The sequence below is a fragment of the Mesocricetus auratus genome, unplaced genomic scaffold (assembly GCF_017639785.1).
Source record: "Mesocricetus auratus isolate SY011 unplaced genomic scaffold, BCM_Maur_2.0 Super-Scaffold_100018, whole genome shotgun sequence".
NCBI classification, from domain to species: domain Eukaryota; kingdom Metazoa; phylum Chordata; class Mammalia; order Rodentia; family Cricetidae; genus Mesocricetus; species Mesocricetus auratus.
Genome location: NW_024429199.1, coordinates 48,276,410 through 48,300,938, shown reverse-complemented (window position 1 = coordinate 48,300,938; position 24,529 = coordinate 48,276,410). Strand labels below are relative to the sequence as shown.

The window sequence follows — 24,529 nt, the reverse complement described above, 5'->3', positions numbered from 1 at the left end:
CCAAGCTTCTGGCCAGCCACCTGCGAAACCCTGGAGAGCAAACCCTGGAGAGCCCTCGTGAAACCAAGCACTTGAAAACCCAGTTTCTGGAGAGCTGGACTAGTGCTCGTGGTGGCTTTGGGGTTTTTGAGAATCCCTCCCATGCAGCCCAGCCTGGCCTAGCCCCTCCATCCTGTGAGGAATGTGCAGAGAGGTTAAATACACGTGCTCCTGTAAGACTCTCCTGCTAAATCGGAGTGGCAGCAGGCTTGGCATGGGCCTTCAGTGAGATTTTGTGAATCTGTAACAGCGGTGTGGGTCAAGCTGAAGTTTAACATGACAGTTGTTCTGTGCTAGGAATGTGTCTGAGCCTCTTAGAACACACACACACACACACACACACACTGAACTCTGAAGCCACCACACAAAGCCCGCCGGGGAGGAATGCTGAGGAAGAGGGCGTGTCTAAACTGTCCTCACAAACCAGAGCCTAAGGAGATCATCCGTCCCGTGTGAAAAACGGAAGAGTGAAAAGACCACTTCCGAGTCAAGAGTTCCAGATGAGAGCAAGGCTAAAGAGAGCACAAGCCAATCATAAAATCACAAAAGATGAGGGAAATGAAGTGAATGGAAACACGTTGGACAGAACTAGCCCAAACTGGTTTCCGGGGTGGTCTCTTGAGATGCGAGACAGTCCTGGGATCTCAGCGATCGCAGAGTTCTAATCGGTCGGTCAGCCCTGTAGGATCTTTGACACCAGCGTGGACCTTTCTGAGAATGCCAGTTCACAAAAGAAAAAAAAAACCACCTTAAAGGTGTTAATAGGTTAAGAGCTCAGTGTAAACCATCAGGCAAGCTCTTAATCATGCTTCCAAGAACGGTGTGGACCCTCAGCCAGAAAGGTCAGAGCCACTGGGAGAAAGGATAACAGATCCCCGGGTTAGACAGGTGGGACAGCCTCCCCACATCTCCTGGAACTACGGGTCAGAGATAGAAACCTTCCGGTGCCCCAACAGACACATGGTGCTGGGACCCTGTGTGGGAGCTGTCTTTCATACCAGTCTCAACCTCATAAGCCAGGAATCGCAGCAACGATGGACAGAGTTCACTCAGGAGACGTGTCTTCCTCCGCCCCAGATGGAACCGACACTTCCAGAGGACAGGTGTGCTCGCTTCTGGTTAATCATGGCCCCATGAGCCCTAGGGTGGTAACTGCTATGTCCGTGTGGCTGGGTCATGGGGCATAGATGTTGGGCCAAACACCAGCTGAGATGTTGTTGTGAGCTGGTTGGTGGATGTTGTCTTAGTTTGGTGTCCATTGCTGTGATGAAATCCCGTGAGCAAAGCAACTCGGGGAGGAAAGGGTTTATTTGTCTCACACTTCTACATCACTGTCCATCACTGAAGGAAGTCAGGGCAGGAACTCAAGCAGGGCGGGAACCTGGGGGCAGGAGCTGATGCAGAGGCCGTGGATGCTCACTGGCTGGCTCAGCCTGTTTTCTTTTAGAACCCAGGACCACCAGCCCAGGGATGGCACCACCCACAATGGGCTGGGCCCTCCTTCATCCATCACTAACTAAGAAAATGTGCTACAGGCCTGCATCCAGCCCAGTCTTACAGAGGCGTGGGGTTTTTGTTGTTGTTGTTTTTTGTTGTTGTTTTTTTCTCCACTGAGGCTCCCTCCTCTCCGATGACTCCACCTTGTGTCAAGTTGACATCAACTAGCCACTGCAGATATGATTAACATCCAAATCAGTAACGCTGAGTGTTGAAATTGGCCTTCCATAGTGCAGTGTCCTCATCTAACCAGCCAAAGACCTTGAAAGACCTCCCCAAGGAGAAAACCCTGCCTCCAGACAGCCTTTGGGCTAAAACATGGACTCCCTCTAAAAGAACTTCCTGTCTGTGGCTCTGCCCAACAGATTTTAGACCGGCCGCTTGTGCTGGTCTGTGGGCCAACCCCTTAAAACAGGTGCAGTCGTTGGTCTAGATAGAGAGATGCATCTCCAGACAGCATTCGCTCCCACGGACGGCTGCCGCTTCCCAGCGCCTACTGTCGGCTGGGCTTCTTTGATGACCCTGAAACCTCATTTTGGCTGTGAGAGCCTCTCACTATCAGTCCCTGCCAGTCTGTTCAGGACACTCGGCCAGGGAGCTGGAGACAGGCCCGGTCGTGTAAGCTAGAGTGCTGCTGGGTACCCCTTACAGATGTCTCCCGCATTCAGACCCAGATGCTCCTGTTACTGCCAGATTGCAGAGGAGAAGAGGGTCCTGGCAGAGAACCAAACGACGTGGCCAAGGAAGGGGCCAGCTCCAAAGAGCATGCAGGTGTGGAGACCCCAGGAGCCGCCCACGACAAGCCCAGGCAACACAGAAAAGCAAGTGTGAAAGGGACCAGGGACAGGGGAGCCCATTCACCGTTGCCTCCAGAGCCACAGAGAGGAGGACACCCCAGCCCTCTGTGTTACCCACTCTCCCAGGCAGGCAAACCCTGCCAGCCCTGCAGGCCTCCCAGCCCAGAGCGTGGGCAAACACGGCAGGGAAGGCAGAGAGAAAATGCACTGCCTGGGGGAGCTGTGCACACGCTCAGTTATTTGGGTCACCGGCCAACAGGGCTTTTCAAGTGAGTTTTTGTAAAAAAAAAAAAAAAAAAAAAAAAACGCCAGCTGATTCCTGGCACATACTTGGAAGGAGCTCAAAAAAAAAATTGTGACATCAATAGAGCAAACCTCTTTCCATTTCTACCTCCCCATGGCTGTTTACGCGGACATGTTTGCTTCTGCTCACGACGTCTGAGGACTAGAGGAAACGTTGCAGAGCCCTGCTCAGCATGGACAGGGTCCTGCACAGACTCACAAGTACGCACGGCATCGTGGATATCCAGTTCCCAGCCACTTTACTTCCTGTCAAAGAGTTAACTGATCAGTTATATGCTGACAGTGGTTCTAATTTTAACTCAAACAATAGAGCCTGCGATAGCAGAACTTTACATTTAAAACTGCATTTCAATTTAGATTTTTTTTTAACCGTAAGACCATGAAGAAAGATAATGGATACAATGATTTGGGACTGGGGGGGCACCCTCCTGTTTGGCTTAACGTTCCAAAGGGGGTGAGTAGAATGGGAATCTACGCTACAGGAAAGACTCACGGCAAATTTTTGCATTCTCAGAAAAACACATTTTTTGTGTGTGTGTATTTTTGAAGGGGCTTGGCAAGCTGTCAAATTACCATGGAAACACTAAGGAGTGCCACAAGTTCTATTGTAAAATACCAGGATGTTTACATGCGGAGAGATGCAGCCACTTCCCCACAAGGCCATAATGGGAGCTGGTGAGAGATCAGTTGGGACCCTGTTTGTTTCTGCTATAAGGTTCTCCTGTGGGTGCAGGACAAGTATCTCAACTCAAACAGACCAGCTCCCCAACAGTTCTTGAAAAATAGACACGATGACTCATTGTGACAGGGCAATTAAGCAATAAGGCCTGGGCAAACTCTGAGTACATCTGCCCTGTCCAAGAGTCGGGCCTAGGAGTCCCGTAACGACTTGTGACCTCCACAGCCTGCTCCACCGGATGCCAGGGCAGGGAGTGAGACTAAGGAGGAACACGGCGTGGTAGCTTAGGTGCAAACATCTCTCAGAGTTCACAGTGAGATTCTGAACCCCAGACACTGTACCCAGGGTGCCAGAGGAGGCAGTGGGACTGCTGGCCTTGTAAAAGGGCTGCAGGGAACAAGCAAGGCCCTTCTGTCCTTCTGTCACACGAGGACACAGGATCTGTGCCCTCTGGGGATGGAAGCAGAGGGATGCTCTCCCTAGAGACACAATTCACTGGCTCCTCGACCTTGACCGTCAGCCTCTGTGATACCAGAAGGAAATGCCTGGTTGTGTAAAACATGGAGTCCAAGACACTTTGCTATAGAAGGAGCACACTCAGCAGCAAGGATGTGGAATTAATCAAGCTGTACTCAAAAGTGCCCAAGTGATGGGTACTGCGACCCATGTGTCCCCTCCATATCACCCTGCTGAAACCTAGCCCCAGTGTGCCATGTGAGGGAGGCTGGCCCTGGGGAGGTAATCGGGTCTTGAGAATGGAGCTCCGGAGGGGAGAGTAGAGACCCCAGGCAAGGATGCTACACTGAGTTTACATCTCTGGACTGGGGATGGGGTGCACAGAGCACCGCAGTGTGGATAGCTGGACTCCAGCACTGAGGGCTAAGTGTCTGGTGTTCATGGGCCACCAAGCCCACTGCAGTTTGTCGGAGTCCAAGCGGGTCAGCCCCCTTTAGCATTTCTTCACCAGAGATAATGCAAACTCCCTTGTCCCCACCCCGATTGTTTGCCCAAATTAAAGTTTGGTTTCATGAGACTTCAGTTTGTCCTGTAATGGCAAAGAAAATGAATAATGTAAAACAGCTGAAGGAGGACTCGCATTTCAGTTTTGTTTTGTTTTGTTTTTTTCAGCAGGGAGATTCTAAAGCAAGGAAGACGCCTACTCAAGAGCAGCCGGGTCTGAGTGGTGGCAGAAGAGAGAGCAACCCCGAGAAATTCTCTCGGCAGTCACGAACTCAACGTCTCTGGGGAGTTGAGATGGTAAAGAAAAGCCATTATGACATTAGCACTTCTGGAAATGGTTTTTACTGAAAATGCGCTGGTGTCTTATAGCATTTGCTTGATTAAGTCTGCAAGCAAATCATGAGGCATAAAGGCAGTTCTCCATGGAGAAGGGAGACACTGCCTGGAAGAGCGGGGGCAGGGAGAAAAGGAAGAGACATTCATAAGATTTCTGATAAATCAAATTTTAGTCATTTAATTATGTTCAATTTTTTAAAGTTTTTATATTTATTTAGACATCTTCTTTGGAGGCCACACCCAAGCTCTCCACCCAGCCATATCTAGCACACCCTCCTTCGGGGTCTATCCCAGTGAGTCTGACTGGTCCTCCCCTCCACTTGCCCTGCCCAACCCCTAGACCCATCCCTACACTCGAGGCGTAGGTCAGGATGCCCATCCTGCACACTAACCAATCCCCTGTATCCACCCGATTTCATACCACTGAATCAATTTCCACCTCCAGGCTCAACCTGGCCCATACTTCCTCTCTTCTGCCCCAGCCTGCTCTGTCCATATCAGACACAGAACTAACAAGAGAAGTCCACACACCCAAATTCCACTACAAAAATACGAAGACTATGAAAGACCAAACTAGTATCTTCTCTCCAAAGCCCACCAATCCTATGGAAATGTTTGCCGATAAGAATGACCTAGCTGAATGAACCCTAGGGCACAGAAGTTAAAAGATCAATCACAGATTTCATCAAACCTCCAAGGATTTTACAGAAGACACACAAAAACAGCTGGATGGAATCAAAGAAAAGATACTTAATGCCAACACCTGGGCAGTGCCCAAGAAAACACCAACAAAATTCTGCATGCTTTCCCATGAAAAGCATGTCAACAAACTAAGAGATTTCAAGGTCATTCTAGGACATTCACAGAGGCCAAAAATTTGGGTTTCCTGGCACCCTCACCCCCTGCTGTGACTGAACATGGGGTGTCTCCTCCTGAACAGTTCAGACCACACTAGAGCAAGCATCCTTTCAACCGTCTATTTCAAATCACGCATTTTGAGTTTTTTGTTCTCTGTTGACTTCCCTCTCAAAGTAGCCCTGATCCAAGTGTCAAAAGCGCTGTCTGTCTGTGTTCCTAAGTGTGCAAGAGAAGCCTCAGTCAGCACGAGAGACAGCATGCGCATTGGCTGCGAGTACACGATAATATTTATCAAATAGACGCACACAAAACAAGGCTGTGTGGCTGACCGGCTGCCAGTGCTGTTGCGACCAGACACTCATGGAGAGCAGTGGTCTTCACTGTTTCGTATTTGTGACTGCACATAGCATAACTACAATGCACAGGGAACTCGGCTGTGACTGCTCACCTTGTGGCTTCTCATTTGCAGACCTATCTGTGGCCCAACCCACATGATTTACAGAATTCCCTCCTCTTCCCCCCTCAGCTCCAAATAGATTCGTTTAAAGTAGGTATAAAATAAATACTTCTACACATCTCAGTGTGCATTAGCTCTGGGGAAGGAGGTCTTACTGTACACCTCATGCAATGTGACCACATAGGGCTGCATACGGGTAAGCGTCATTGCTTCTCCTTGTGGGGCCTAGTAGGGCAAACCGCCTCTCTCTAATCGTTTTTATGAGACAATCAAGAGTAACAAGCCTCTCGCGAGCTCCCATAGGAAGGACAAAGAATGATTTTTAATCCTTTGGCCACAAGAAGACATCCTCTAGCCTTTTAGAATAAAGCCCAAACAGATTTTTGTAAATCTGAGTGCAGCCTGGATCCTATATACAGCTCTATATGGAGGGAAGAAAAGTCTTGGATAATCACCTGTCCTTTATAATCCAGTTACCTAGATAGTTCCTGGAATAGCAGCTCTCATAAATTAAGATTCACTTAACAAGAAAATTGCATTAAGCATAATGCATCCTTTCTCTAGTGACTCCACAGGCCTCTAAAAATATTTCAGAACCTCATCAGGATGGTAATTGCGAGGCTGAACAATGGATGCCAAGCGCATGGCAGACTCTGGAGTTAGTGGGGGAGAACATCTTATGAGACTTTGGTGGTGGTGCCTGGACGTGACCTCAGTATTTGGGAGCTGAAGAAAGAGTCTCAGAAATTCAAAGGTCATCTTCGGCTCCACAGTGAGTTTTAGGCTAGCCTGGGATACAGGAGATCCCTTCTCCTGTTTCAAAAAAAAAAAAAAAAAAACTAAAACTCAAGCCAAAATGAAACAAAATAAAAAGAAAAAGAACACCTTGCTGCCTTGCTGTCTTAATAGGGTCCTGAAGAGTTTGCGGTCACCTGCCCTCCCTCTGACACCGTGGTCTCTTCACTGGGTCACTTCTGCAAGGCACCCAGTGTGGGGTCTGCGGCAGCCCCAAGGGCACTTCTCGCCCATCCCCCTCACAGCAGAAACCCTCCTCTGGGGTGCTGGGGGTTTGACACCGACCCCACTCCTTGTACACCAGGCTGTGGAGACGGGACACCCTCGAAAGCGGCTTCCAGGCCCTCTTCCCTGCAGCTCCACACCCCCCTTCGTGAGCAACTGGGAGCTAAACTCATTTTTCTTGATTTCCGATTTGCCCCAGGAGCGTCTTCACTTAACAGCAGAGTCCCAGAGAAACAAGTCAAGGGCTGTCGGACAGGTTGCAAATTATGAAAACCTTACTGAAAACTAAACTGTGCCAAGAACATTCCTACAAAAGTCAGGAGCTCTCTATCTCTGACAGAAAATGATTGGCAGTTCAGAGCAAAAGAGGCCTCGTGGGTTTTATTTCCAGACAAATCCAATAATTCGGACTAAAAATCTTTAGACCCCTGTGAAGTAGTTTGAGGGATGGGAAGCATCCTGCATCCTTGCCTGACCCCTTTAGAAACCACTCCAGTTCCCTCCCCTGTAATCCCTGAGTTTGCTCTGTCACAGACTGAGGGTGCTGGCGGATGAGGACCTGCACACTTGATGGGAGGACGGAAAGGCCCACAGCAGGAGTGCTCCTTAGGAGTGCTCCTTAGGAGTGCTCCTTAGGAGTGCTCCTAGTTACATTCCTGCCCTGCTCTTTCTTAGCCTTGGATGGCTGACTCCACACAGTGCTTTCCAGGACCAGACAACAGTAAATCTGATTGTGTCCAATAATAATTACGAGGAATTCACTTTGCATTTCGAATTTTGTTTTCCAAGTTCATCTGTGGCATTGGCTTCCTAGGACCACTATGGCAAAGAATCTTAAGTGGCATAAGACAAGAGAAATACCTTCCTGAGTTCCTGGAAGCCACAAGTCTTAAGTGAGGGTGTCTGCAGACTGTGTTCCCTTGGAGACCTGGGGGAGGACACTTTCTTACTTCTGGCAGCTTCTGGGGTAACTAACACCCCAAGAGACCCCCACTTGATCCTGTACCCCAAATACCTGCCTGTATCTCTCCTAACGATGCCAGTCACATGTAGTTAGAACATGCTACCCTAAGGAGTTCTAACCTCAGGGAAATCTGTAATGACTCCGTTTCCAAACAGAGTCACAGTCATGGATACTGGGGTAGGACTCCCAAGACAAGTTTTTGATGTACACAAACCAGCTACAATGTATAACGCAAGAAAATCTGTTTCCATTGTAATGAGAACTCTTCAGACAATTTTTTGTCAGTGTGTCAATCTCTAGCTAGACACATAGCGCTGTGGCAGGACAGCAAAGGAAAGAGACAATTTTACTCCATCTTCCCTCACAGGGATTCTCAAACTTTTTCCATTCACAGCCCATTGTTTTGCTCAAAGTTTTTACAAGATGATAGGTATACAGACAAATTAAACATTATTTTAAAAACCAAACATTTATTGATAAATCATAAAGAAATTTAGTTTAAAGCAATCCTTTTCACTAAAGGCGAAAGCAAATCTTCATACTAGAATTTGTTTGCTTATTTGTTTATCTAAAGAATTAAATCCAGAGTAACCAGCACTATGGGATGCACCGTGTGCTCAGCATTTATCAGTTGATTGCTGTTTTGATTTTATTGATATAATCACCCATGTTCAAGACACTGCTTTGCATAAACATGTGGTACAAGACAGCAAATGTTTGCTTAGAGCCATTTCAAAAATGGTTAGAAAGGTCTATCCTGATCCCAAGCCAAAAATGCAAACAGCAATTGTTAATCAGGCCAGCAATGCAAACAGTACTGTTAGGGGTTTGTGTTGTTTTTGTGTTTGGTAGACCAGGCTGGCCTTGAACTCACAGAGATCCTGCCTCTGCCTCCGGAGTGCTGGGATTAAAGGCATGTGCCACCAACGCCCAGCTTGTTTTTCGTTTTTGAGTTAAGGTCTTACGTAGCCCAGACTTGGTTTAGACTCCCCAAGTAGCCGAGGGTGACCCTGAACCCCTGCTTCCACCTCCCTAAATAATTGAGGGTAACCCTGAGCTCCTGACACCCTGCCTCCACCTCCCATGTGGCTGGGTTATGGGCTTTCGCCACCACGTCCATCCTGAAACGGCAATTTCTAATTCCAAAACTTGAGTTACACCTTATTTAGTGTAGAGATGGCATGTTCATTCCACGCTGCAGTGGAGGTCAGAGGACAACTTCCAGCAGGCAGCTCTCCACTTGGAACCATGTGAGTCCTGGGGAACACCAAACTTGGGTCTTCAGACCGTGCGGGAAGCACTTGCTAAACCATCCTGCATGCCCCCCAACAACGATTTCAGAGACTCGGGCATCGTTAACACAACACCACCAGAAAAACATCTTGGTTTGGTAGTCACTCACTGAGGAATGATTGGGGGGGGGGAATCTGAAACATCCTGAAAACATTGTTTTCTGTAATTCAACTGTTTCGCTTCTACAGGAGTTTGTAAACACTGTAGAAACACCACGGTTCACGATAAATCATAAGCTGAGGGGTTTCGGGCAACGTCCATCAGTGCTGCTTGGCATGCCCGCTCACAGTGCCGAGCACGTATTGCATGTGTGCCGCCAAGGCTGCAGTGAAGCCACAGGATGCAGCAAGCAAGGGCGAGGGCTGCCACGGACACTTGGGTTCATTACACATTGATTTCTAACTGAGTGTTGAGACCTTTGCTGCTGCCAAATTTTTCATGACCTCCGCATTCAGTTCTGAGAGCCCGCATACATGGCCTACAGTTTAAGAAACTGGATGCTACGTGTACATTGGATGTTTACCTGTGATAGTCCTGGACCTCAAAGTATTAGGATGGCTGGCACCTGGCATTCCAACTGACATAGGGCAAGCACAAAATAAACATCTATAAATTTGTTGATCGTTACTTATCAGCCCCATGCTTTCAATGTGCACACTTTTGCCATTATAAACACAGAATTAGCCGGGCGGTGGTGGCGCACGCCTTTAATCCCAGCACTTGGGAGGCAGAGGCAGGCGGATCTCTGTGAGTTTGAGGCCGGGCGGGACCGACAGCCTCCAAAACAATACAGAGAAACCCTGTCCCATAAAAACCAAAAAAATAAAAAATAAACAGAATTATTTCATATGTTTAAATTACATGTATAGGCTTAAGCCAAAAGTTTTTGTAGCCCCAGAGTTATCTTATTAGGATTCCATGTAGATAACTTTGGAATTTTAAAAAAAGACTTTCAGAAGCAACTGTAACTAAAAAGTGACTGTAAATGTTAGCGACATAAAATCATCAGAGGAAAAGGTAAGTATCTTAAAATCTAACGAAAAGTTACAAGCAGGCATTGGTTTTAAGACACTGTAGAGCAAAGATATTGATATCCAACTTCATGCTGTCCAATGGCAATAGCATTCAGTGTCCTGGCTTTATGCAGATGGTTTTTGATGCACTCTTAGAAAGTAGGAAAGTTTTATCCCAGCATTTCAAAGCAAAAAGACAAACTCTGAGGGAAGTGCTAGCAAGTTCTATAAACATGAGAGTTACTCTGTGTAATGTAACATTGTTTCATCTCTTTCGTTTTCTCTCTGACTAATGTGAGGGTCAGTAAGAGCCAAGGAGTTCACTTAGGGAATAGAAACACTACAGACTCCAAACCACTAAGAGAGGGTGAGAGGGGAGTGGCAATTGTTGCCTCGAACTGCTGAGACACGGGGGGGGGGGGGGGGGGGGGGGGGGGGGGGTGTTACATACCTTTACAATCCGAATGCTGTGAAAACTGAATCCAAATCCAAATGAACACAGTCCTATCATTAGCCTTTAACTGAAGTCCCACAAACACAAAGTGCGTTAAGAGACAGCCACGGAGCAGAAGGCAGAGTCCCTGGGAGCCAGCACTGGCTCTGTCATTTCATTCCGGGACTTTCCCTAAGAAAGGACACAGCCACACTCAGCAGACATGAGCACATCGGGAATGTAATGTGGACTATGGAAGGGCAGCTGGACTGGACAGGAAGCGAACCAAAGCAGCAGAAGATCCAGGAGAATTGCTGGTTGAAGGTGGGGTGGAAGATGGCGGGAAGGCCAGCCAAGTTTTGCAAGCCTTGATGAGAGTATCAGGACCATGGACAGAGAGGTGCACGCTGCTGGCTCCTCCTTGGGTTTTCGTCTAGACTTCCTCCACAAGGAGAATGGATTCACTCCACAACGTAGCTCAAAGTGGGGGCAGTAACAGCCCCACAGCTCCAGACTTGTTAATGATCCCGCACACTTAGAAATGCTGCTGCTGTCATTGTCACTCCTGTAGATAAAACTACAGATGTTTAAAAACGCATCTCAGTTTGACACTATAATGTCAAGTGCCAGCCACAGAGTCAGAGGTCTCCCCGATGGTCCCCTGTAGCAGTTATGCCCAGCTTTCCACATGCTGTTGTCCTGTCTGTAAATAGGTCCTGGAAGGACTACATCCTAGCCTGTCCTTTAGTGTTACCCAAAACATTACTGAGCCAAATTGGAACAGAAAAAAAAAAAAAAGCCACCTTCCCCATTACTGGTTTATTGAGAAATTGTCATGAAATGGCTCATCTTTCAAGGGGTTTTAAATGTACTTTATGCATGTGTTATTCTATGGGTTTTGGAAGTTATCATCGCATGGCCCAGTGGAGGCAAGAAAACAAGCTCTTAAATGTCTTGCAGCACCAACATTCTTTCCAGGGAATACCACCCACCAATAGACCACACCCTCCAAGGAGGCTCCACCTACAATGTCTCATTTTAAACAGGTATAATCCAAAGAGAGTTTCAAGGATCCCACTAAACACTGATGTTTGCCAGTTGCTTCAATCTCTTATATTTCTCCTGTGTTTGTGTGTGTGTGTGTGTGTGTGTGTGTGTGTGTGTGTGTGTGTGTGTGTCATGGCACTCCTGTGGAGGTCAGAGGACAATTGTAGGAGGTGTTTCTCTCCTCTCTCCTTCCACCATGCAGGTCATGGGGACTGAACGAAGCTACCAGGCTTGGATATAATCCCAAACAGCATTTTTGGGGGTAAACTACCTGACAGTCACCTGCAAACATCTTAACACCTCACCCCTACCCATTTCAGACTGTATTTTCCCAGAGTCAGAATATATTCTCCATGACCACTATACACTGCCATAACCGGGTAGCTGCAAATGGATGTAATAATATAAAACCCCCGATCGACCCCTCTAATCTCTCCACTGATCCTCGTGTGTCTTTGTAGATTAAAAACGGTCTAACTCCAGGGTGGAACTCTGGCTCACTGGCATCGAACTGAACCTTGCTGCACATCCTTTTAGTTTCCAGTGCCGAGCCTACTCCCGCTTTACCTCGGAACTTTCCACAAGTCATGTTCTGTCATTTCTGTCATGATTGCATAATCTTTCCCGGCACAAATGCTACGCACATGACAGCACATGTCTCTTGGCAGCAGTGAGGAGAAACCTCACCGCTGGTGCCTTTGGTGCGTCGGTGAGGGTGGGGTCTGCCAGGCCGTTGAGATGTGAGGGTTTCAGGCTGCACGGTTGTCCTGTGCCCCCTTCAGTCACCAGCATGTCCCTTGGGAACAAGCAAAGATGCCATACTCACAGAAACCTTACCTCTCATGACCCCCTAGAGAGTCCCACTGTGCCCTTTAACGATGCCGGTGACTTAGGAGCCGGGCTGCAGCACAGCTTCCTCGAGGCAAGTGGGTGTCACCCCCAGTGGCCCCCAGTGGGCAAAGGCAGGTGTCCGTGAGCTTTGCTATATGAACACCTGGTTCAAAACTACAAAACCTAGTTTATACATATTCTGGACGGGGCTGGGAGGATGGCTCCGCAGTTAGAGGTGTTGTGTTCATCCGGCTCCGGAAGAACTGAGCGTTGTCCCTGGCAACCATGTTGAGAGACTCACAACCACCTGTAACTCCTGTTTCTTGGGACCCAGCACCCTCTCCTAGCCCGTGTGGGTACCTGCACTCATGGGCACACACCCACACACAGACACATAAGTTAAAATTAAGATTCTTAATATATAGGGGTGAGGAATCTAACCCCAGTCCTTATCCAAGCTACCAAATCCCTATGCTTCCTCTAGAAAAGACCGTTTATATTCACTATGGAAGAGAGGCTCGCATCTGCAGGGTGCTTTTTATGTAGTTTGGAGTTTGCTTCAAAAAAAGAGCTACATATAAATACACCTTTACTTCACAGTTTTAACATAAAAGCTGCACTATAGATAAATATCTACGAGCCATGGCAGGCTGCAGACATTCTATGCCGCATGTAGTATATGTTTTTTGGTGCAAAGCTTCCGGCAATTCCGGGAATGAGCCAGTAAGTTGCTCTCGTAGGCGCCCCTCATGTCTCAGGGCTGCGGATCTCCTAGCAAGGGAACAGCATAACCAGGGACCGGAGTTTCCTGGGTGTCACCAGTTTCTTTCTAAGAACTGGTTACGCAAACAGCATCACAGGAGACACACACACACACACACACACACATGCACGGACGTGCTTGGGCACGCACGCACACTGTGTAGAAGGAGTTCTCTTCAAGTGCTCTTAGTGATGGAGAACGAGCAGGGTGCAGGGCAGGACAGACACAGTGTGGTAAGATGACACCAGCTATCCTCGCCGAGCTTGATATCCTGCTTTCACCGTAAGCTAGCATACCGGATCCACCAGGTTTGAAGTTCTGCAAGTCTAGAGTAGAGTCCTTCTGAGAAATTTCCCTTCTGCGACCAGGTCTAAGGGTATTCTCTATGAACTTCCTGGACGCTGTCTTCTCCCCTGCAGGAACTATGGTTACATTATCTTTATAACCGAACAAAACCCCCCTCTTCTATTTGCCCCTGTGCTCTGGTCCTCCTCTTTAGGTCACTGTCCCCCTGGAGGCCCTGCCCCCTTTGTATCTGGGCCCCTCCTAACTGCCCTGCAGATGCTGGTCTTAATGTCCCTCCTCTGAGATGGTTGCCTCCACCCCACCTTCCTCAGCCTCAGATGAGAATGGTGGCCATGTCTAGGTTACATCATGGGGACTGACGGGCAGTCTGCTGTGGGACACGGGGAAGAAGACGGAGCTAGGAGATGCTGGTGTGCCTGCTTACTAAGCTTTGGTGAGTAACAGTCAGAGTTATGGCACGCAGCTCTTGACTTCAGAGAAGAAACCCCTTCTCAAGAAGTACCTATTTATATTCTCACCTTGTGTACATACAGCAAGGGAAATCACAGCTCCCTGCACATTTGCTGGAGGGATTTGTGCTCACTAAATGTTTAACTACATTTGTCATGAGAGAACACATACCCTCCTCACCAAAAAAGTAATTAACCCACTTAGGAGTTCAATTATGTTGCTTAATTACTATGAACTAATTACTATACTAAGAATGCATGGTTCCTCGCTTGAGAAACAAAATCTGCAGCCATCATTACCTAAGTTCAACACAAGTAAAAATCAGTAAGAACAGGTCATTGGAAACTGAACACAGTGTAAGTCAGCAGTTTATCTCCGGGTTCTAGGCAACAGGTACAAGAGCATGGGACCAGGGTGTAGGATTTCTCGGCAGGAATCCAGAGGTGTTGAGATACAGACATTGATTCAATTCCATCTACTCAAAAGGCTCAACAAAAGGATAAAGAGTTTAGGGCAGTATGAGCTGCATAGCACAATCCTATTTCACAATAAAACACAGGGCAGGGAGACAGCTTAGGATGCACGAGGCCCTGGGTTCAATCAGCAAAACTATCATAAACAAACCAGTCAATGAAAACATTTGCTAAACACAGCACAAGCCACCACACACAGAGCACACATCTCTTTGCTCCAAGAGTCATTTCTTGAGAGCACAAGGTTTTCTTGCTAATGTCTAAAGACTGTCTTGGTTGTCATAGTCAGGGGAGGCCATGGACACTGGGAGACTTCTGATAGTAACACCTGATAGCATACAACACATTCAATGGCACACTCATCCAGCCCAGAATGTTAGCTGAATGAAGGTTAAGAACCACTGTCCACTTACTGATTCTTTAGTTCTGTTTCTCCGTCAAAGGGGGGCACTACCGTACCATCTGTGCCCAGTAGATACTGGTTATTCTACCTCCTTCTGTTAGGAGTTTGAAAGGAGATGCCTGGACACTAGCACACCCTCAAGTCATACAGGTCAAACCGCTGTAACTTCCCTCTCATGGTATCTCCCAATCTCCCCTTCCTTAACGGTTGTCCCGTCGTAAACCGGAGCACTGGGCTTATCCTGCACACCCAATGATGGCCAAACTCCAAATCCATCCAGATCTGTAGGGGCCCAGATGGTCTGCACCTCCTTTCTCAGGCACAAACCCTGATCCAGATGTGGCCACACAGCTTCAGAAAACCGCAGGCATGAGGTAAACCCAATGAGGACTGTCTTCTGGAGGAAAACAAGGCCACCGAGGCAGAAAACTAAGGAAGGAAGCATTCGGATGAAGGGGCCAAAGAGGTGGCCTGCCCAAGCTCTACTTGTAATGATAATCTTTAGTAGATGGCTGGACAATATACAGCAGTGGGGAAAATAAAAATGGTCATTCCCGAAGTGAACCCAGGCTCTTGCGTCTTTGTCTACCATTGTCCTCTCTTCCGCTGTCTAAGGCTGTGCTGGCTGTGGTACAGACACAGCCACCCTACGTCTGAGATGCTCAGCCACCAGGAGTGCCTCCGTTCCCAAAAGCAGGAAGTTCTCCTGATGTGCCATGTCTGCCCCCAGCCTCTCCCAGCTATGTCCTGTCCATCTCACACGGAAGCTTTAAACGTTAAAGCCAATCTACCTCACATTTTTCCTCAGTCTTAAGATTAAACTCTGTCTCCCTAACCTCCACCAAAAACAAAAAAACAAAAACAGAAACAAAACCAAAACAAAACAAATGCTGCATGTTGAAATCCTAACACCCAGTCCCTCCACTCAACAGGGCTGTATTTGAGCCAGGGTCTTTTATGAATAAACCATAGGCAGTGAGGCCACAAGGTGGTCCCTAAGCTACTCTGACCCTTGATTAGGAACCTGAACGCAAAGACACCTTGGCTTTGTGGGTTCAGGAAAACGGTGATCACCCTTTAAAGAAAACCAAGCCCAAGGGTGCTGTGGCCTCTTAGTTCCAGCCCCAGAGACATGAGAAACCAAGCTTCCCCTGTGAAGACCCTGGGGCAGCTCTATGGGACACATCCAGGAGACAGTCTTACACGAGTAATCCAAGACCGATGAAGAATTAAACAAAGTATGTGGATCTGTGTGTGGACAAGGACAACACTGTGGTATGAAGCAAAAACTAGCATGTGACCTGCTGCAGCTGTCCCCTGAGTCAGGTCCGCTGAGGCCTACAACAGCCCATCCCGCAGGTGGCAACTCTGAAGGCTGTGTGGCTTATCCAGTCTGGGAACCCCAGGTTACATGAACAGAGAACTTCTCTGTGGTCGTTTCCACTTAAAGTTAAATGAATATTACTGTGGCTTGAGTTCAATCTTTTTATTCGTTTGTAAATGCTTTTGTGTGTGCATGCATACACATACATTCACGCCTTTCCAAATATGAAGAAATCGCATCAAAACCGCTGAAAGCCTAAATGTGCTGTCTTCTGGCTTCACCTGCTGCCATGGTGATCCCAGCCCATGCACTTGCAAGGGTACTGATCCAAACAGTTGGGTGCACAGTGTGGCACCCCAGATAGGCATGCCTGCTTCCCTGGTCAGGAACAGAGCCCACTCGGGGCACTTCCTTCCCACCTGTATGGCCTTGAGTGGGACAGAAAAACCCCTCTGTTTCTACCGCTGAAGCAGTATCTCAGAGTGCCTTCTCCGCAAACAAAGATGCCAAGAGCCTTTTTGTTTAAAAGCCAGCTGTTTGAATATCCATCTCAAAGCACGGAAGAGCCAGGTGTTGGTGGTGCACACCTTTAAACCCAGCACTCGGGAGGTAGAGGCAGGCAGATCTCTGTGAGTTCAAGACCAGCCTAGCCTGGTCTACAAGAACTATTTCCAGGACAGCCTCCAAAGCCACAGGGAAACCCTGTCTCGAACAAACAAAAAACAAAACAAAAGTACCTGAACAAATCAAAGCAGGGAAGGTGAGGAATCTTCATGTGGATAGAGAAACCAGGGCTGGAGTCACACATAGGCAGTTGGGTACAGGGAGAAAGGAGACAAACCCTGCAAACAAGAGCATCGAATGTTCTCATATCTCTGCATCTGGGAGCGGAAGACTACTCCAGAAACAAAGATATTTAAACCATCGCTTCTAGATAATGCCAAGAATGGAAAACCTTCTGGCCAGGCCAGCTTCCTCTGATGTGGCCCTGTCCTTGATCTCTGAAGACATCCTCGGGGTGTTTGGGTGTGGTCTGGAGCACTAGATAACCCTTTAATGAACACACTATGTCTCATGGTTTTGGAGGCTGGAGGTCACAAGATGCTCCCAGGACTAGTGTTGGGTGAAAGTCCCTTTCCAGATCACAAATGGGACACTGAATGTGTTCCCACTTGGTGGAGAGGAGAGGCATCTCTCAGGGTCGCCTCCAGAAGGTCACCAATCCTACCCATGAGGCCCTATCCTGGTGCCTGGAACCTGCCTTAAAGCGTAACACTGTCCATCTCCTTGGGAATGAGGATTTCAAACCAGTTTCCGGGGAGGGGGGATACTAACATTCATAGCACAGTACAAATGAAGTGACCCCAGCAAGAAAGAGCCGGACCCTGTGCCGCTATGGTCCTGCCTTTCACACCAACGATTGTGAGAAGGAGAGAAAACTGGAAGAAGCCTGTTGGAAAAACTGACTTGAGTCACATGCGCCAATTAGTTGTTAAAAACACTGGGCATAAATAGATGCTCTCTTTTGGCAACTTTTCTAGGCCAGTGGGTATTTTAAGCTACTTGGGGGAAAAGTGTAAATTTTATTAAGTGACTGGGATAACAGGAGCATAGAGTATAAATTTTCCATATTTTTGTCTTCAGCTTCCAAATAAACCCCAGTTCAATGGATAGTGTTTTGTTTTTGGTTTTTGTTTTTTTAATCTGAAACCACTATAGCTTTCTCTTTGTTCTGTGGAAATACACGTCCATGTTACTGCACACAACCCTCCAGAAGGGCATGTGTGGCAACCCAGCGTCTCTGGCCTCAAGCATCTCTAGGCACATGGACCTGGGAAAGTTCTGGCCTTTTCCTCAGCTGACCTGCAGGGCTGGCTCACAGATCTACGACCGACCCTCCTGTTCACAGGTAAGTGCAATTTACCTACTGCAAAACTTGAGTGGGCAAATGGCTTTCAATGAGGATTTAAAATAAAAATTCTCTTTTCTGCAACTTATAAAACTGAGCCCTGGATTAAGTCGGTGCCACCTCAGGGTCCCATATGAGCTGTAGTTTCCAGACTCCTATAGAGCTCTCCACTGAACTTCTCTCTCCCCTCTCCCCTTCCCCTTACCCCCTTCCCCTCCCTTCTGACCATCTCCCCCTCTCCTTCTCCCACTCCCCCTCTTCCTTGTGTGTGAGTGTGTGTGTGAGTGTGTGTGAGTGAATGTGAGTGTGTGTGAGTGTGAGTGTGTGTGAGTGTGTGTGAGTGTGTGTGTGTGCGTGCCAGCACTAGTGGTGGAATCCGGACCTTTTAAGACACGCACTCTACTGCCAAGCTTCCTCTCCAGCTCTGTCCTGATACTGTCTCGGGTTACAGTAGAGGCTATAAGAGAGGTGATTTAATAGTGCTGTTATGAGATGCTGGGGAGAATAGAACAGCTTGCGGCAGAGCTGGGAAAGGACCCCAGTTACATTGCTGTATTCATCTGAGGCAACACATGCCAGAGCCTGAGCCAGAGTCGTACCCAGTGTGGACAGAGTCCTTATCCAGTGTGGACAGGGTCCTTATCCAGTGTGGACAGGGTCCTTATCCAGTGTGGACAGGGTCCTTATCCAGTGTGGACACATTCTGGAGATGCCCAGGGCCCAGGCTTGAAACCCCAGGCAACATTTCTCCCTGCTACACTACTTGCTGCCCCTGAACACATACACACGGCATCTCTAGAGGCATAAGCCCTATTGTCAGGTCCATGATGATGAGAGAAACCACGCTCTCTCTGAGATACAGTCTCTTCCTGCATCCATCTCTTGAGAAGAGAGCTGCCGACGTGTGGGTGTTCACAATGTGAGAATCAAACACCGTGAGCTCCAGAAAGCTGACAACTTGTTGATAATTGCTAAGTTTTGATGTCTAATGTCATTTGCATGAGCTACAAAGGGAAACAGTTTGAATTTATAAAAATTGTGAATCACTGAGATAATTTGTAAATGTGGCTTATGGTTTCTAAGCCTACACAATGAAACAAACTAAGTGTCCATGAATTGTTGAATCAAGTCTTTATCCACAACACCTTAAGGACCAAATTTTACTTCCAATTCTTATATTAAAGTGTCTTATTACAAATAGATCTTGTCAATGTAGTTGAAAACAGCTTGATGTATTATGTAAGGGTAATTTTATTTGCCTAAGGTTTGGCAAACTTTTTCCTCCCATAAGAACACAAATAAGGGCCGGAGAGATGGCTCAGAGGTTAAGAGCACTGGCTGTTCTTCCAGAGGACCTCAGTTCAATTCCCAGCACCCACATGGTGGCTCATAGCCATCTGTAATGAAAGCTGGTGCCCTCTGCTGGCCTGCAGGCATACATGCAGGCGGAACACTGTTTACATAATGAACAAATGAATCTTTTATGTGAGGGCCTTTTGCCAACCGCTAGCATGGCCTCGGGTCATTTCATCCTCACAACCATAAGACAGGATGCTTGGTAGGGGGGAGGTTAAGAGTCTTTGGAAACTCTGACTTCCTCAAGTTTGTCATTTTTGAGATCTTGTTTATCTATGCCTACAAGACAATCCACACCCACAGGCCACCGTCCAACCTGCTATGTAGCTAAGGATGACTTCCAGTTCCTGTTCCTCCGCCTCTACACCTTGATCAGTAAAATCACGGATGTGGGTCACCACGCCGAATTCATGCAGTGCTGGGAACCAAAAGCAGGCCCCTGTGCAACCCAGGCAAACGCTGCACAAACCGAACTGTGTTCCTAGCCCCACATCAATGAACTTTGACAAATTCACACCAATATTTTAGTTTCTGTCACTGCAGGAGCCATGCAATACAATCTCATTGTGTTTTTAGCTTGCATTTCTTAAATTTTTAAGGATGCTAAGCATCATCTGTGTTCTCCTATCTTAATCTGCTAAAATCTCTTTTTCCCTCCCCATCAGTGGTTCCTTTATACTCCCCTGGGTTCTACAAGCACTTAAAGTAAAGCATTCAAATCTAAATATTTAATAGTAAAGATCCACACATGAATGAGAACATACAACATTTGTCTTTCTAAGTCTGGATTACATCACTCGTTATCATGCTTTCTGATTCTATCCATTCACCTACAAGTTGCATCTTTCTGTATAGCCGAATAAAATTCTGTTGTGGATGGAAGCTGCAAAGCCAACCATGTAGACAAACAAGAAAATACCTTTCGTCTGCAGAAGGTAACAATCCTACATAAACATGAGATCTCTGATCATTCCTTTCCATACAACTTTTTAAATTGTCACTTTAAAGATTGTTTTCCTATTATTTAGTTCAATACCTTCGCTGACAAACTATAAAGGCAAACAAAAATCAAGTAGAGCTACTTCTCCACCCCCGAGCGCCCCCCCAATTCCACTGTGTATAGATACCGTATTTTCATTATCCATCCATCAGTTGATGGGCATCTACTCCGTTCCCGTGTCCTAGCCACTGTGACTAGAGCATCAGTTACGATGGCTAGGCAGGAAATAGAGTCCTTTGAGTATATAGCCAGAAGTAGCATGGGTGTGTCACACAGTAGTCCCGTTTCTAGTGTTCTGAGGGGCTGACACACCGATATTCACGGTGGCCACACCAGTTTGCACTCCCGCCAGCAGTGCGCGGTGTTCTCCATTCCCCCAGGGCCAGGCCAGCATTCTTTTTTCTATCTTAGCCATTCTGCCTGGAATACAATAAAATCCCCAAGCAGTTTCAGTTTGTGTTTCCTTGATGGGTGAAGATGGGTGCTTTAAAAGCACTTAGTCGTTTGCGTTTCTTCTTCTGAGAGCTCTCCGCTCAGTTCAATAGCCCAATTTTTAATTGAGTTGTTTGCTTTGCCGGTATTTAGTTTTAAGGTCCTTGTATATCCTGACATCAATCCTCTGTCAGATGCATGTATGGCCGGCAAACTTCTTTCCCAGGGTATAGACCTCCTCTGGAGTCACCTACCCGGTCCCATTGCATTGCAGAAGCTTATTAACTCCATCAAGTTCCACTTGGTGAGGGTTGGTCCCGTTTCCTGGGTGATCAGAGTCCCCCCCTCAGGGAGTTTGTGTGAGCAGCTATTCTCAAGGGAATTCCTTACTCTTCCTTTCAGAAGTTTCAGATCTAACATTGAGACTTTTGATCCATTTGGAATTGATTTGGGGCAGAAGAAGGGAGAAGAATCAAGTTTTGCCGGGTGGTGGAAGCGCACGCCTTTAATCCCAGCACTCGGGAGGCAGAGGCAGGCGGATCGCTGTGAGTTCGAGGCCAGGCTGGGCTGACAGCCTCCAAAACAATACAGAGAAACCCTGTCTCGTAAAACCAAAAAAAAAAAAAATCAAGTTTTGTTTTTCTATATGGAGATATCCGGTTTTTCCAATACCATTTATTATGGAATTTTTTTCTCTAATGTGTGTCTTTCAGCATTTTTGTAAAAAAAAAAAAAAAAGAAATCAGGTGGCTGTAGATGAGTGTACTTATCCCCACTGATGAATGTGCCTGTTCTCGTGCCGGTGCTGTGTGCTGTCTGGGTTTCTGACTAACTTGACACTAAGAACAGCAACACGTCACCACAGTTTTTACTGCTGTGACTATCTTGTGTCTTTTGTGCTGCCATGTGAATTTTAAGATTTTTTTCAACTTCTTCAACTTCTGTGAAGAATTGCATTGGAATTTGTATGAGACTGCACTGAATCTGTAGATTGATTTTTGATAGACGGCCATTTTCACAATATTGACCCTACCAATCCGTGTACATGGGCAGACTCTCCCTCTTCTAGTGTTTTCTTCAAATTCTTCAGTGTTAGGCCTAAGTGTGCTGTGGGCTTGGGGAGGTTGTGTGGATTTGTTTTGTTTTGTATTGGGGATGGGATTGTTTTCCTGATTTCGTCCTCAGTCTATTTGCTGTTGCTCGTGGAGAGGCAACAGAGCATGTTAATTCTGTAGCCCGCCTCTTCGCTGAAAGTGTTTGTTAGCTCTGGGAGCTTCCTGAGGCCTTCAGGGTCTCTTTGACATCCGCAAATAGGAATGCTTTAAATTCTCCCTTTCCTACTTGTAAAATTAAACTCCTTCCTCTATCGTTTTAAAGACAAGTGTGCAGTTGCGCAAACACCATTTGTTGAAAAGATGGTCCTTTTCCCAGTGGAACACCCTGATGTCTGTGTAAAATCAATCGGCCGCAAAGTCAGGGGTCTCTTCTTGTCCATTCCATTAGCTGATGTGTTTATTTTTCATGCCAACAGCAAACCGTCCTAATTACTAAATCTCTACGAACGACCTCAACACGCTCAGTATGAGTTTGCCCACTGCGTTCTTGCTTTACAAAGCTGTGGCTATGCTAAGCCCTTCTTCCCACTTCCATATGACATCAAGAAGTCACCCTGACACGTCCCTGAGAAGACACGCTGAGAAGACACGCTGCAGTCTTGACTCGTGGCACATAGGATCTCTTCGGAAAGACAGTGCCCACACCTGTGAGTTTTCTGAACCCTGACTTGAGAACTTGAAAAGCAAAGAATTCCAGAGTGCCTACAGCAGCTTTTCATCCCAACCATGAATGAGGGCTTTCCTCCCCGGCCCCCCACAACCTCACTGGCATTGACCGTCAGCTGTTTGGTCGATCATCTCTCCTCCCGAGCATCTTCCTGAAGCATTGCTGAAGAGGTTCACCACTTCCTTTTCTTTTCTTTTTTTTCTTTTTTTTTTTTTTTTGGTTTTTACAAGACAGGGTTTCTCTGTATTGTTTTGGAAGCTGTCGGTCCAGCCTGGCCTCAAACTCACAGCGATCCACCTGCCTCTGCCTCCCGAGTGCTGGGATTAAAGGCATGCGCCACCACCGCCCAGCTCGAGGTTCACCACTTTCTGAGGCATTTCTTAACCCCTTGTCTTTTTTTTCCCCTCTGTCCAGATCCACAGCCCATTCTTTAATGGGGTCGTTCCATTCCCTTGACTTTTTTTTTAAGTTCTTTATAGATTCTGAATAGTAATCTCCTGTCAGACGGACAGCAGGCAAAGATTCTCTCCCATGCTGTAGGCATCTGTTTTCACTCAGTTGACTGTTTTCTTGGCTGCCCAAAAGCTGTTTAGTTATTTGAGGTTCCGTTTGTCAACTATTGTCCTTAACCCCTGAGTGGAGTCCAATTCGGAAAGTCCTTCCTCACACATCTATGTTGGAGGGCAGTCCCTACGTTTTCTTCTGGGAGACTCCGTGTTTCAGGCTCCAAGTTTTTATTGCCTTGATTTATTTTCGTGTGTGTGTGTGTGTGTGTGTGTGTGTGTGTGTGTGTGTGTGTGTGTGTACACAATGGCATACATGCAGGAATCAGGAGACCACTTACAGGAATGTTTTCTTTCTACCGTTTGATCCGAGGATCAGATTCAGATAGTAAAGCAAATGCCTTGGCCCTCTGAGCCATTAGTCAGTCTGTGAGTCTTCTTTAGGAAGAATTATTTTATCCCTCAACAGAGTTTTTTGGTTTTCAGTCAACAAAACTTGTACATATTGTATACTTACTGTTTTAGTATCATTGGGTGTTATTACACATTATTTTAAGTTCAGATTTTTGTTATCTTTATAAACATGACCGACTTTCCTATATTTACCTTACATCCAGCAACCTTGCCAAATGTCTTAGTCTCACTAGATTGTCCCAGATGCCCTTCCCTGGGCACATTGTCAGATCCTCCCAGGAACACCTCAGGTCTCCTGTTCTTGGTGTGGGATTTCCAATGTCACTGCAGCTTTTTTGAGGGCCTGCATATTCTGTCACCTGATGAGGAGCATGATGGTGGTGTTTTTCTGGGTGGCTTCCTGGTTCCCCTGTCCATCTTTCCTAATGGAGGAGGTTCTGAAGACCTGGGACACCAGGGCAGGCACAGTTAGCCTTTGTGGAGAAGGTTTGGGCAACAAGGGCTCCCGGCTCCGCCTAGGGTAGCCAGATCTTGTCTGTAGCTCTGTCTCCACTGGCCCTGACTGTGGGACAAGGGGCAGGGAAAGAGTGCCCCCTGCCTCTCCCCTTTCAGCTCAGGACATGCACGCCACGTCTCCTGACTGTCTAAGCAGTAGGTGGTACTCAGCTTCTACCTCTCCTCCAGTCTGTAGTTGAGCAATGGCTGTTACCTTTTCCTCAATACAGGGTCCACAGACGCAACAGGAAGGTCTCCCTGATCTCACACAGAGCGGCTGCCTTTAATATTTACAACCTCCAAGTAGGGTCCTTCTCCCGTCACCCAAGAGATTCTGGCTTTGCATCATATGAGAGAATACTTGGGAGCCGGATGGAAGTCCTCGCCTCTCT

General features: G+C 47.1%; 1 protein-coding gene and 1 non-coding gene across 2 annotated transcripts in view; one reads left to right on the top strand and one right to left on the bottom strand.

The window, feature by feature from the left end:
- Nucleotides 1-24,529, bottom strand: part of Rps6ka2 (ribosomal protein S6 kinase A2) — a 245,656-nt gene that overhangs the window by 206,589 nt on the left and 14,538 nt on the right. The window lies entirely within an intron of this gene.
- Nucleotides 20,387-20,497, top strand: LOC121132959. The gene has a single exon (XR_005869674.1).